General features: G+C 34.8%; 1 non-coding gene across 1 annotated transcript; it reads right to left on the reverse strand.

The window, feature by feature from the left end:
• Positions 1–1,515: 1,515 nt before the first annotated feature.
• LOC121230077 (small nucleolar RNA R71) lies at positions 1,516–1,622 on the reverse strand. Its single transcript, XR_005928029.1, has one exon. It is a non-coding gene; the product is annotated as a small nucleolar RNA R71 (small nucleolar RNA).
• Positions 1,623–16,089: the final 14,467 nt, after the last annotated feature.

The following is a 16,089-nucleotide window of genomic DNA, read 5'->3' on the forward strand; positions in this document are numbered from 1 at the left end:
TCGAAGTTTTTGGATTTCTTTATGTTTTATTGTTTTCCTAATTTTGAGATGTTTTCCTTCCAAAGTATGAACTAAATTTCCTAGATGCCTAGGGAGGATGAAACCTAAGACGGATCTTATCATTTGATTTTTTTGAATTACATGATAAATATTTATTTTTTATCCCAATTATGTGTTCTTATTTCATGTTTTAATGTTTTCAGGATATTAATTCATGATTGATGTGCTTATTCAGTGGAACAAAAGTCCCTGTTTAAGAGTAGATCTGGCATAATTGAGTGGAGTTGCATGCAATCCCAGAAATAGGACGACATAAATCTACCGGATTAGAGTTAAATCTAATAGGGGAATCCATAGATTGAGTTAATGCGACAATAGGGGTATTAATTAGAAAGAGATTTCAATTAATCAACCCAGAGTCAGTTGTTTCTATTCTCGAAAGAGATATTAACATAAGTTAGGGATTTCTACGGATCAAGACAAATGAATAAATAGTTTAATTCAGATTTAGAATAATAAGTGAAGTCTAGATGGGTTCCTTCTTGGGTATTATCTCTCTTATTTGTTTTCTTCAAATATTTTCCTACTTTTTTCTCTGTTTCGTCTTAGTGATTAGGTTAGTTCATATTAGGTTAACATAAATCCCTTCAATTTATTCGGCTAGGTAATAAAAAGATAGTAACTACTAGTACTTTTAGTCCTCGTGGATACGATATTCCCGACTCACCATAGTTATACTACCATTCGATAAGTGCGCTTGCCTTTGTCGTATTCTAGTTAGTTCGTGATGTCATTAAGTTTTTAGCACCGTTACTTGGGACTAAGATATTAAGAAAGCTTGATTTTTATTAATTTAGTCATTTTTTTATTGCATTTTATTTTTATTTTTAGTTTAATTTTTATAATCTAAATTTTCTTTTATTTTTCTTCTAGCAGGATTCTTTAGTTTATGACTAGAAGAAACCCGTCGGGACCATTACTTTTTGATAGCAAAAGCAAAAGTACAGCTCGCAGAAACCGTAGAGAAGCAACGCAGATTCGACAAGGTACAGTGGAAGAGCAAGAGGATATTACTAAGGAGATGGCTGAAAATCAGAATAATCAGCTACTCTCTGTAGCTGCTACAAATCCAAATGAAATCCTGCTTCTCTTACTATGTACGATTATGCCAAGCCCACTCTTACTGAGGCTGAATCGAGTATTGTTAGACCTGCTATTGCTACAAATAGTTCTGAACTGAAGCCTAACACTATTCAAATGATCCAACAGTTTGTTCAGTTCGATGGTTTGCAGGATGAAGACCCAAATACTCATTTGGCTAATTTTCTGGAATTCTATAACACTTTTAAGATAAATGACGTTTCTGATGATGCCATTCGGCTACTGTTGTTTTCGTTCCCATTAAGAAATAAGGCTAAACAGTGGTTGAACTCCTTACTGCGAGGATCTATTACTTTGTGGGAACAAATGACCGAAAAATTCTTGTTGAAGTACTTTCCACCGGCTAAGACAGCCAATATGAGGAATGATATCTCCTCATTTGTACAGATGGACTTAGAAACCTTATATGATGCATGGGAGAGGTATAAGGACTTACTGAGAAAGTGCCCTCACCATGGGTTACCTCTATGGCTACAGGTTCAAACTTTTTACAACGGTTTTAACCCCTCAACTAGGCAATTGATCGATGCATCTGCCAGTGGGACTCTGAATAACAAAACACCTGAAGAGGCTTACGAGTTTATAGAAGAAATGTCACTAAATAATTATCAGTGGCAAGTCATAAGGATAAAGTCGGTGAAAGTAGCCGGTGTTTTTAACATTGATGCAGTCACCATGTTGTCAAATCAGGTAGACCTGTTGAATAAAAAGGTTGATGGTTTATATGGTTCTACGCAGGTATATTCGGTGATGCAATGCGATACAAATGGAGGAGGGATGAACAATCCAAAATGCCTAACTTACAATCCTAGCACAAAGAACGAACAAGTCAACTATATTGGTAACAATTCTAGACCTCAGAATAACCCCTATAATAACACTTATAATGCAGGTTGGAGAAACCATCCCAACTTCTCTTGGGGTGGTTAAGGAAATCAAAGACCAAAACCCCTCTAGGCTTTCAACAACAACCTTACCAGCAAGAGAAGAAGCCAAACCTTGAAGAGATGTTGAAAAACTTTATTTCGGTGTCAGAAACTCGCTTCTAAAACACCGAAACAACATTCAAAAATCAAAAATTATAGATTCAAGGACTCGAGAACCAGATAGGTCAATTGGAAAAGATGATTTCAAAACGTCCACAAGGTAGCTTGCCAAGTAACATCGAACTAACCCAAGAGAGCAGCTTCATGCAATTACTATTCGAGATGAAGAAAGTTTAGTTGAATCTGAATCTAAACCGAGGCAAGAAACTGTGGTAAGCAATGGTAAGGTTGAGGTAAGCCAAAATAAGTAAGAATAGGTCGATAAAGAATATAAACCTCATGTGCCATATCCAAATGTGACAAGGAAAGACCACACAAACGAACAATTTGGTAAATTATTTAAACTTTTGAAAAAAAATACATATTAACTTACCGTTTATTGAAGCTCTTTTGCAGATGCCCAATTAAGTTAAATTTTTAAAGGAGTTTTTAGTAAACAAGCGGAAGTTAGATGATTTGTCGCATGTTAGACGATTTGTCATATGTGGAGCTAAATACAGTTTGCTTAACTATCTTACAAAATAAACTACCCAATAAGTTGAAATATCTAGGGAGTTTTACTATTCCTTGTTTAATTGGCAATTTAAATGTTAACAATGCTTTGGCTGATTTAGGGGAAAGTATTAATGTCATGGCCTATAAAATGTTTAAACAACTAGGTCTTGGGAAACCCAAACAAACTAGGATAAGCATTCAATTCGCAGATAAAAGTATTGATTTCCTAAGGGTATTGTTGAAGACGTGCTTGTTAAAATTGATAAATTTATATTTCCAGTTGACTTTGTTATTCTAGACATGGATGAGGATAGTGACGTACCTTTAATTTTAGGATGACCCTTTTTAGCAATTGCTAGAACCATCATAGATGTTGGTACAAGTGAGTCAATGCTTCATGTAGGTGATGACACGATTAAACTCCAAGCTCGTGATTCTATTAGGATATCTAGTGATCGACATGATATTACGAGTTCTGTTAATGTTAATAACCTTGTGGCTCAACTTTCTTTGCAGGAAACACCTCAAAAAAAGTGATAGAGCCACAGTCCAGTTTATATGACAAAAACAGAACAAATCGTGAAGAAAAAAGACTACAAATCGATGAACTAGATGAATTGCAGACACACATCGAGGAGAAACCCGAGAATAGAAGATGAACCAAAGTGACTCCATGGCGAGCTTAAGGATGGGACAAACCAATTTAAGGTGGGAGATCAGATGTTATTAGATGAAACCGACCCTTGAATAACTACTTCAGAGCTCAACACAAATAAAGCAACTCTTTTTACAGTACTCAATGTCTTCCCATACGGTACAGTCGAGGTAATTCACTCTAATTTTGGCACTTTTAAGGTTCATGTTACTCGACTTAAGCCTTATTTGAATAAAAGAATTGATATTGAGAAAGCGGAGTTTCGACTCCATAAACCACCATGACCATGTGAATACGAGGTAAGTCGAGCTTAGACTTTAAATAAGCACTTCTCGGAAGGCAAACTGAGCATTAACATTTCTAATTTACTAATTTTATCTTAAGATATTTTTAAAATTAATTAATTTTTAAAATAAATAAATAAAAATGGTTTTTAAAACCCACACGGCTTGGATACACGGGCATGTCCTAGGCCGTGTGGATCTTTTGACTTAGTTTTAAATTTTGAAAAAAATTGACAATGAGTTACACGGCCTGACGACACGACCATGTAATATACACGGCTTGGATACATAGGTGTCTCATTGGCCGTATGGAGCCTGGAACTTAATTTTTCCAAAAATCGATAGAGACACGGGCTAAAACAGTCCACACAGACGTGTAACACAGTCGTGTGGACCACACGGCCTGGACACACAAGAGTGTCCTAGGCCATGTGAAACCTGGAGCTTAATTTTCTAAATTTAAAACAAGTTAGAGAGTTACACGGGCAAGGCACATGACTATGTGCGAGACACGGCCAAGCCACACGGGCGTGTTGAAGGTCATACGGGCGTGGGAGAAGCGAATAAGAATGCACACAGCCATATGATACGACTGTGTGGACCACACGGCCTGGACACACGGGCGTGTCTGAAGTTGTGAGAAAACTGGGCTTAAATTTTTAATGCACACAGGTTGAAAACACATCACATGGGCGTGGAAGAAAAGAAGGAGATTGCACACGGCCGTGCGATACGGCCGTATGAACCACACTGCCTGGACACACGGACGTGTCCAAGGCCATGTGAAGACTGGGCTTTCATTTTATTTAATGCACACGATATACACAGAGGCCACACGGACATGTGAAACGACCGTGTGGCCCAACACGGGCCTAACATGACTATGTCACTTCTTTAAAACAAACCTTAAATTTTATTTTATTTTCTTATTTTTTCTTTTTCCTTCCCTCCCTAACCCCAGCCGCTGACTACCTTGACCCAAGCTTGCCTCCGTCGACCTCCTGCACTGCCACCACCTTTCTCAACCGCACCTCATCATCTCCCTTTCCCTTCTTCTTCACCTTCAGACCAACCCTCTCGCAAACCACCCATAACCCTCACCCTTTTCCTCGTCGCTGGACCACCCTAGAACCCCTTCCTCCCTTCTTCCTCTCCTCCTTCCTTCCCCTCTCTATCAACATTTCCCTCTTCCTCAATCTCGCACAACCCAATCTGCCTCTCCCCATTCTCTTCTCCCTTTTGCGTGACCTCCAGCAACCTTCCACACTGTGCGGAACCACCGTCGCTGTCCGACCACCACCCCAACTGCCTGTTGGTCATTCTTTTTACCATTCTACCCTTCCTTTTCTTGATTGATTTATTTATTTATTATTTTTGTTATTAGTTAAACTATTTTATTTTCTTATTATTTTTTTCCAATATCATTATTAATTAATTTTTCTTTTCTGATTCTAATAGTTATTGTTTCAGATTATTATAGGAGTATTGCTATTCTCTAATTGCATTAATTTCTCATTATTTCTATTACTATTTGTTATTTATTTTTAGTATTTGACTTGTTCATTTCTTTATGTAATATTTTAAAGTGTCTTATAATTGAGGATTAGTTATTTAATTTCTTATTCTTTATTGATTCATGATGACTTTACTTTTGGTTTTTGCATTCTTATTCATACATATTATTTTAGGAGTCATTTGTTATTTGAACTACTTGACTTTATCTTCTCAACCCTAGTTGCTTCTTGGTTTGGTGATGCGCTAATTGATGAATTGTTATATTTTTTTCAAGCACATTATGATGAACACATGAGGCAAATCTAAGGTCGTTGTCCCTGCTTTGAAAAAGCGGAAAGGCCCTAGCGCGACCTCCTCCTCGAGCGCATTTGTCGAAGCTCGCCACCCCTTTCTCAGATTTGCGGCGGGCCCCTAGGAGGATTTATGCTAGCTCAATCGCGTACGACCACTTGGCCTAGACCGCTGCATCGATTGAGCCGCGTTGGAGCAGGTTCGATTAGCTGATGACGTGCGTGCCATTATTGCCACAACTGTAACAACCCATTTTTTAGTTAAATTAGAACAGTGGTTTCGGGACCACAAATCAGAAGTCAAAATATTCATTTTATTATTATTTTAATGTTTACAGTATGATATCATGTTCGTGTGAAAATTTCATTAATAAATTTTATAGTTTAATTACTTAATTTGAGTAAGAGGACTAAATCGCGTAAAATGCAAAGTTATAGAACCTTAAAGTAAAGGTCTTTGTGTTGTAATTACACCATATCTAGTGTAAGTGGACTTTTATGGACATATTTTCATGAATTTTAATGGTTTTTAATTAAGTTTATTTAGTTAATTTGATTATTAATCATATAATAGATAAAAGAAAGTTAAATTAATTCTTCATATCATCTTTTTCAACCGAAAGTTAGGGAAAAAGGAAACCATTTCTTTTCTCTTCATTCGGCTATGCCATATTTGTCAATTAAGGTATGATTTTTTATCCGTTTTTTATCATTTCTATGTTTTTGTAATCATTGCAGCGCAATCTAGCTAGCCCATACCTTTAATTTTGAAACTATTAAAGATTTTGAGTGTTTCCATTGTTGAATCTATGTGTTATTTGATGTTTAATGGTGAAATATGAAAGCTTTATGATAGATTTTCATGTTTTGTAAAGTGATTTTTGATGAAAAATTGTGAAATGTGCAAATTATGTGGTTGAAATGTGAAATAAATGAAAGTTTTAGGCTGCTAGGGACCTATATGTAATTCGGCCAAGCTTGGGTTTACTGAAATTATTTGAATTTTATATTTTGTGAAATAAGGATTAAATTGTTAAAAGTGTAAAAGTTTAGGGGCTAAGGTGCAAATAAGCCTAAATGTATGTTTTGGACTAAATTGAATGAATGATTGATTAAATAAGTTAATTTTGAATTCATATACATCAAAAAAGGAAGAATTTGGATTTAGATTGGGGGAAAAGCAAGGATATCGAGTAGTCGACCCGATCTGTCAATTTCGAATACTAGGTAGGTTTGTATGTGATGATTACATTATAAATGTATGTTAAAATGCTTTTATATTCCATAAATTATTAAAATGGAATTATGGATAATGTATGAATTGTGGAAACGAATCTACGAATGCATTGATGATAGAAACAAAAAGTGTGAAAGCCCGGTTGAACCTTAAGAATAGTTTTTGGATACTATGGACATGTTAGTAAGTGATATGTTGAGTTGGCTACGGGCAATGATATTAGCACTTCGGGTGCGTATTTTACAGATTTGGCTTCAGGCTATGATAATAGTTCTTCGGATAAGTTACCTTAATTTAGCTAGGGCCATTGTATAGATACTTATCGTACGAGACTCCTGAGTACCCGATTTCTATTCTGAATGGTTCAACGGGTAAACGAATGATGTGGTTGAGAAAGAGGTTAGTACGAGGCGATACAAGTATGTGCAGAACCTATTCGAGTATTAAATAGTGAAAGTTCAATGAGTTTGTATTTGATCATGTTTTGAGACATGAGAAAGGTTTATAGTTAATGTGTATATGGTTTTGTCATGTGTAATTGGTTGATTTGCATTTATTTGATGAATAAAGTTATTCATATACGATCTTACTAAGCTACGAAGCTTACTTCCTGTTATTTTTCTATATTTTATAATGAATCAATGCTAGCTCGGATCCAGGAGTCGTCGGGAAATCATCGCACTATCAAACATCTAAGTTGGCACTTTTGAATTATACATTTATGGTATATGGCTTGTATAAGATAGATGCAGTATTTTGGTTGTGATTATAGCTATGAGATTTGGCTTGTAAATGATGTTAATATTGATGTGTGTTTGGCTATTAGAAATGGCTTGTAAAGGTATATGTTTTGGTTTGTATAATTATAGCCATGAGTGATGGCTTATTTTGGTTTGTTTTGGCATGGTTGTAACCAAGGCATTATGGAAGTTAAAATGGTTATGTAAATTATGGCAAATGAGCCATATTGTTTGATATTGTTTTGGCATATATTTGGCTAAGTAAATAGTAGTGATTTGAGAATTGGAATAGATGAAATTATAATGTATGAATTGTGCATTTGGTTAATGATTTTGGCTGCCTAATTGTATAATGAAATGGTACAATTTTGCCTTGTGTAAGCACATTGAAGTTGGGATGGCAAATTGGCCTTGCGAATGGTTGTGTGACACACGGTCATGTTACACGGACGTGTGTCCCCTGGTGTTGAAATTGAACTGAAGTCAGTATGCTCCACACGGTCTCACACACGGGCGTGTGACTGGCCATGTGATACAAGTTAGTATACCCCCTAATTGGCACACGGCCTAGCACACAGGTTGATCGTGTTACATAAGTTAGTATATCCTACAAGTTTGGCACGGCCTAGCACACGGACGTGTGTAGCCACTTCGAAGGGCACATGGGCTTATGGTTGGCCGTGTGACCCAAGTCAGTATGTATGCCCTGTTTTCACAAGGCCAGAGACACAGGCGTGTCTGAAGTCGTGTGAGATACACGACCTATTCACACGGGCTTGTGACCCCTGTAAGGTTGAATTTTTTTCAAATTTCCAAAAATTTTCGTATGTTATCGGGTTAGTCTCAAACCACTTCTAAGGCATGTTTAAGGCCTTGTAGGCCCTTATAAAAGACAATGTGATTGTGTTGAATGATTTATGAGAATGAATGCTTTATGCTTGATAAATGTATGCTTAATATTGTGAATTGTTCAGTAATACCTCATAACATTTATGAGAATGAATGCCTTATGCTTGATAAATGTATGCTTAATGCTGTGAATTGTTCGGTAATACCTCGTAACCCTACTCTAGCGACGGATATGGGTTAGGGGTGTTACAACAGCTCCGTGGGATAGATTCTTCGACATCATCGAGCCCACATACATGGAGCTTATCTTGGAGTTTTGTGCTACATTTTCAGTACAACAGGTCATGACGATATATGACGAGCCAGGCACTGTCACTTTTCGCCTGGGTGGTTTGGTGCGACATATGAGCGTCCCAGAGTTCAATGCTGCTATGGGACTCTACACGAAGGAGTTTATGAGCGCCGAGGATTTTCTTCAACTTCATCGACATATCCATCACTCCCTATCGTATTGTTGGACCAATCTTACAGCTAGCCAGACACCTATGACACGAGTCGCTCGAAGGAAACTTTTCTCTCTCTGGTCTTATGGTACATTCACGCACTCTTAGCTCACACTTTGACAGGTCAGAGAGAGAGAGCACTGGAGTCGTTAGCACTCATGACGCATACTTCCTATGGAGCATGGCCCATGGCCATATTATTGATTTGGCATACTTCATCGCTTTATCTTTTCGCATCAGACTGACCGCCACAGGAAGGGCCCCATCTATCTCGGCCCTTACATGACTTGCCTCGCTCGACACTTCAGACTCATCGACACACTGGAGCAGTCCTCCACACTCACACTTGTCGGCTAGATGTCCCCACAAGGCATCTTGAGCATGATACAATGAGGATGATCGAGTGGCGTCGTGGAGTAGATCCTCCTTAGTACAGACTATTTCATTCTGACGCTAAGAATGAACCTGAGGACTTCACTGATGATGTTCCTCCCTATCATGAGGACCCACCACAGCCTCCATATTCGAGTCACCGACCTGTTCATTTTGTTGCTAGCTTTCGAGGAGTATCTGCCAGAGAGTTCACTAGTTTCCATCAGTACTGAGATCAGAGGTTCGACCGTATTGATGCGACACTACAGTAGATTTGTTAGCATTTCCATGTTACTCCTCCAGTGCCGACAACTCACGATGCCAATACATCTGATGATGAGGACCATTAAGTCCATTTATCATTTATTTTTAATTTCAATTTTATTTTCTTATTTTTAGTTTTATTTCTAATTTTATTGTTATTTTTTTAGACTTCTTTTATTTTTATATTTTGAACTATGTATTTTTAGTTATTTATTATGGTTGTTTCTAATTGAGTAACCCTTTAATCTTCTTCAGCGTTGTGTTTATTTTCTTATCAGTTGCTCAGAATCATTTCCTGCATCTACATTTATCTCCAATTTCACTTTTCGCTATTCTGGGAATTTCATCCAATATTTAGGGCAGTTTCAATTCTCTCCCTCTCATATGATATTTTTGTACATTGAGGACAATGTAAATCTTAAGTGTAGGGAGGTTATTTATATGATCATTAGAAAATCTCTGAATTATGTCTTGTGTTCTAGTAATTTTCTCATTTTACTATTAGAATGAATTCTTATCGATTTGTGATTTTTATTGATATGTTTTAGATTAAATTCATAGGTAATTGTGCATTGATTGTTTAAACTTTAAAGCATGAAAGAACCAAGCATGATGAGTCTATTTTCAGAACTAAAAATTGCTAGGTTGTTTCCCTAAATTGAGGTATTACCTTGAAGTTTGATATTTGCAATATTGATATCAAAAACCATAATTTTTGTGAGATTTTGAGCCTTTAGAGCATACACTTTTCTTGCTCACATTATTATTGGTTATGAGTGTGTCAATACTAATTGGTTATTCTAGAACTTGCTTCGATTATACATGTCGAGACCACACCTTTGAGTTGATATACTAAGATGATAAAGGCGCCTAGGTTTTAACCGACTTATCCTAAAAAGCTTACCTTCATAATTAACCCTTAGTGAACCACTTTGAGCCTAATAAACCGTTTCTTGATCTACCCTTAATATTAACCCATAACTCATTCTTTTTGATTCATTGAGATTTTTCCTATTTTATTGTTTTGTCGAGATGTGATTTGGTCAATTTCCTAATTATGTTTTTTTGCTCAGTTGTTAAATTATCTCTTACTATTTTTTATCTTAAAAAAATGATGAACGAAAAAATATATATATTTATATTCATTACATTTTTATTACGTAATTTTATGTCGATTGAGCTTGAATAGTTATATTCATATTTTTAGAAAAAGCTCATGTTTTATTGAATAGTTCCGATTGATGTAATTATTCAGCATTAGTTATTTTTCTAGTTAGGAAATTTATCAATTCGATTCAATTCTAACCTTCCTTTTCAGCCTTTATCCACACATTTAACTCAGGCCCCATTACAACCCTTTAAATACCTTTTGATTTGTGTACCATCTCATTTTATAGTGGTGGAGATTTGATTTTCATGCAAGTCTATGGTAATAAATTTTTCTGTTTGACTTTTGAGTCCTTACTTTTTGAACCTTAAACACTTTGAGTGATTTGAGTGAATCTTTAGTGAGGATGTCAATTCTTGTCGGTTTTGAATTAAAGGTAATTACTTAGATAAGGGGAAATACCTATGCTTTCATCCTTTAAAAATGTGTGACTTGGATTGTTTGAATCTTTAGTGATCTTTTAGTTGAATTATCAATATATGATTATTTGTGAATTATGATAAAACATTATTGATGAGAGTTATGAATTAAGAAAGTTTAGTTTTTAATTGTGAGTAGAGGATTTTGCTTGAGGATAAGCAAATGCTTAAGTGTGGGGATATTTGATAAGCCATAAAAGTAACACATTTTAATCTCATTCTTGATACGTTATTTGGATGATTTATTATTTAATTTAGTGAATTTAATGCTCCTAATCCTTTAATTTCATGTTTTCTACTTAGGAGAGCATAGGGAAACAAAAGGAGCAGAAAACGGGCCAAAATCAAAGAAAACAGGCTATATTAAGGATCCACACGGCCAAGCCTTTTCCCACACGGGCTGAGCAAACGCCCATGTGATCCACACGGGCTGGCCACACGCCCATGTGCTAGCCCGTGTCAATTTTGAACCCTATTTATCTAATATGCCGAAAAAGCTAATTTTTAGTGTTGCTAAGCATTCTAAAGTTTATAAATACATACTAGAAGAGGACCTAAGGGGGCACACAGAGCTGAATGAAGAAAAGACTCGAAGAACGCCAACGGATTCAACTCAGAAGCAGGATCTCCTCCAAGACTGAAGATCTCCATTCAATTTCTCTCGAAGTTTTTGGGTTTCTTTTTTGTTCAGTTGTTTTCCTAATTTTGAGATGTTTTCCTTCCAAAGTATGAACTAAATTCCCTAGATACCTAGGGAGGATGAAACCTAAGACGGATCTTATTATTTTATTTTTCTAAATTACATGATAAATATTTCTTATTGATCTCAATTATGTGTTCTTATTTCATGTTTATTATTTTCAGGATATTAATTCATGATTGATGTGCTTATTCAGTGGAGCAAAAGTCCCTGTTTAAGAGTAGATCTGGCATAATTGAGTGGAGTTGCATGCAATCCCAGATATAGGGCGACATAAATCTACCGGATTAGAGTCAAATCTAATAGGGGAATCCATAGATCGAGTTAATGTGACAATAGGGGTTTTAATTAGAAAGAGATTTCAATTAATCAACCCAAAATTAGTTGTTTTTATTCTCGAAAGAGATATTAACATAAGTTAGGGATTTCTACGGATCAAGACAAGTGAATAAATCGTTTAATTCAGATTTAGAATAATAAGTGAAGTCTAGTGAATTCTTTCTTAGGTATTGTCTCTCTCATCGGTTTTCTTGAAATATTTTCCTACTTTATTCTATGTTTCATCTTAGTAATTTGATTAGTTAAGATTAGGTTAACACATAGAAAAATTTGGCTTCAAAAATTTTCTCAAGGTTGAAGATATTAATACTTTAATGTGGTGTAATATTAGTTATGCACTTGGACAATGTTGTTGTTATCATGTGATGTACTACTAATTCTGCATTTGGATAATATTATTAATTTCTAGTATTAATTGTGGTTTAGAAGCTAATTTATAATTATTCAATTTTTTTATTTTTTTATAACACAATTAAAAATAATTTATTTACTTTGGTTGGTTTTAATTTATGACAGTTAATATTCTAGCTTAATAATTGAGTATTATTATATATAAACAAACAAACTCATTGCAATATATGTAAAAAAAATTAAAATATAAATTTATTAATATATACATAATAAACTCAATTAAACAATGAAAAGATAATAAATTCTTAAATATATATTTGTTTCATTTAAAACAACTTTTATCAAATATTTTCAAGAAATCTGCCAAATAACAAAAAATATTTTACACAAATTCATCCAAACAACAGAAAAGTAAATCATTTCCAGAAAAGTAAATCATTTTCCATAAATTATTTTCCTGAAAATATTTTAGTAGCAGACAAACATAGCCTCAGTGTCAAAGATCGAAGAATAAAATTGTTTAGATTTTGATTCGCAAATTCATGACCTCCAAAGTTGTTTTATAAAAAATAAAAAATAAAAAACTAAACTATAGAAATGAAGGGGGACAAGAGCTTTTTATTGGTGCAAGCAGTGCAAACCAAAAAGGTAATACAACAACGATTTTAACAAGTGACTTGAATGAAAACTTCTGAATAGTCCAACGACCATTTTATAACTTTTTAAAGCTGAATAACCAAAACGTAAACTTACTAATAATTTAATGACCTTAAACTAACATTTTCCAATATTTTAATAAAATATAATTCATCTATACTAAAATTAAAACTTTGATGAATTGGAGTTCCAAAATAATAAGAAACTCACTTTTACAACATCAATAACTATCACTCTTTTCTTCTTATGTTTCCCTCATTACATTGAGAGGATTTTTTAAAAGTAACTTCTATTTTAAGTTTGTTTTATATGGAAAAAAAAATTGTTATATATAATGATGGTACTTTATTTATTCTAATTAATAGTCTTTTTTTATTAGATTCTAGATTTAACACATTTATTTTCTAATGAAAAGTAATTTTATTAACAAGAATTTTGTTCTAAAAGCAATACATAATATAATTTATATACAAGAAAATAAATCTATCTATACTATTATTAAAGAGTGTATTTGAGATGGTGTTATCCATCAATCGGGTCCAAACATAGTTGGGAAATTACTAAAAAATTATTTCCTTTTACAAAGCTACAAATATTATTTAGACGGTATTTTTATCTTTTATATTTTATATAAAACCTAAAAGAAAATACATACATATGATATGAATTCAACTTTACCATTTTAACCAAAATTGTAACACCTCAAACCCGGCCTAGATGCTACGACCAAATTTGAAGAGTCATAATATGTAACAGTCCGATTTTGGGCCTAGTCGGAACAGTGGTTTCGGGACCACTAAATTGGGGTTGGAGAAATTATATTTTTATATTATTTTATGTGTTTTGGCATGATTATATGAGAGTATGAAAATTTTGGTGGATTAATTTCAGTGATTGCATGCTTAAATAGGGAAAAAGGACTAAATCGCATAAAGGGCAAAAGTTCTACTTTACTTGATAGACATACCAAATAGTTAGAGAACCCAAATCGGGGGTCTTTAAATGGAAAATAGACCCTTAAAATAGAGGTGGCGGGCCATAGGGGGGCAAAATGAGGCATGTTGACTAGGTTAGGTGGGTTTTGGTAACAAAATTGGTTAAAAATAAATTTTAATAAAGAGAGAATGATATTTTATTTTCTCTCATCTTCTTCCCACCGTTCATACCAACAAAAGAGGGGTTTTTAAGCTTCAAAAATTTCAGCAACTTAGAGCCTTCACAAGTAAGTGATTTTGATGATTTTCCTTGATGATTTCTGCACTTTTAAAACCCTTGTAACATAAAATTTCTAATGAGGGGACTATTTTGCAAAATGGTTGAAAGTCTATGGTTTTTCCATGATAGTAGACATGTTGTTTTCTAGAATTTTATGGAAGAAAATGAACTACGGTTGTGAAATAAACAACTTTTGTGAAGAGATTTCTCATGGAAACCCTAAAAAGGACTATTTTGCATAAATTGAAAATTTGTTGATAAATGTGAAAACTAATGAGAATTGTGGGTTGCTTCTAGTATAAAAAGTAATCGGCTAGAATTAAGATATGAAGAAATTTGATAAAGATCGAATTTCGAACCTAGGGGTAAAATGGTCATTTTGCCCAATTTTAAATTGTTGAGTACTTAGATTAATAAAATGATTAAATTAGTGAATTTTTATCATTATAGATCAAGAATTACAAAATCCGGGCCTAGATCGGGGAAAAGCAAAACTAGCGGAATAAGTCGAGATAGCCGCCAAATTTTGAATACCGAAGTAAGTTGTATGTAAATAACACAACTACATTGTTATCATATGTGCTTGAATTGAGATAGCATGAATTGCTTGTTTGTGAAAATAGTCATGTATGATAAACATTGAGATAGTAGGACTCCCATTTGAACCTTAGAAAACAAATCGGATATTCAGGCCATGACATTTCGGATATTTGTGTGCTAGTGTAAGACATGTCTGGGACATGCATCGGCCACATTATGAGAGCCAGTGTAAGACCATGTCTGGGACATGGCATTGGCATTGAGACGATAGCTAGTGTAAGACATGTTTGGGACATGCATCGGCCTCGAGATGTAAGCTAGTGTAAGACATGTCTAAGACATGCATCGACTACATGATGTGTCAGTTTAAGACCATATCTGGGACATGGCATCGGCACAGATACGTGAGAGTTAGTGTAAGACCATGTTTGGGACATGGCATCTGCTTAACGTGAGAGCCAGTGTAAGACCATGTCTGGGACATGGCATCAGCATTATACCCTATGTTTGAAGCTTAGTAACTATCCGATAGTATTTCAAATGGTTCAAAGGCGAGAGTTTAAGTTAAACGAGAAATATATAACCATGTTGTGAGTGATACAGGTACCTAAATGAAATGCATGAGATGTGAGCTTAGTATATGCTATGTGAATTGTGTTGGATAGTGATGAGTAAGTTGTGTTTATTCCTATTTTAGTGTTATAAGCATGATGATGAACGGTAAAGTTATCGTTTTATTTATTTTCATACAACTTACAAAGCTTTATGCTTACCCTATTTCTTCCCATTTTCTTATAGTGCCGCCTAATTAGCTCGTGGATCAGCGGATATCGGAGGCCTCGATCACACTATCAATCAAAGCACTTGGTATAGGTATATCTCTTTATTTTGATTATGGCATGTATAGGACCTTGATTTTTGAGTTTTGTGTCAATGTAAATTGGCCAAATGTGTTGGCTCATTTTAGAAATTGATTCATTTTGTACAAGGCCATGGAAAAATGGCAAAAGTTGAAAGTTGTTTTGTGAATACAAGAAGCTCTTTCATGAATGAGTAATTTGTTGATTACTTAAGTATATATGGAATTTATAGAAGCCTTAAATGTAGTTGATGGAGTGAGAAATCATATTATGTTAATCTTAGCATGGTAGATTGTTGTTATATTGTGTTTCAGGGTGGCAAAGGGCTTGGTAAATAGCCTTATGTTGTCCATAGGGGTAGACACACGGGCGTGTGTCTTGGCCGTGTGTGACACATGGTCAGCCCCATGGGCGTGTTGTCCAGCCGTG

This window comes from Gossypium hirsutum, chromosome A05 (assembly GCF_007990345.1).
Source record: "Gossypium hirsutum isolate 1008001.06 chromosome A05, Gossypium_hirsutum_v2.1, whole genome shotgun sequence".
NCBI lineage: Eukaryota > Viridiplantae > Streptophyta > Magnoliopsida > Malvales > Malvaceae > Gossypium > Gossypium hirsutum.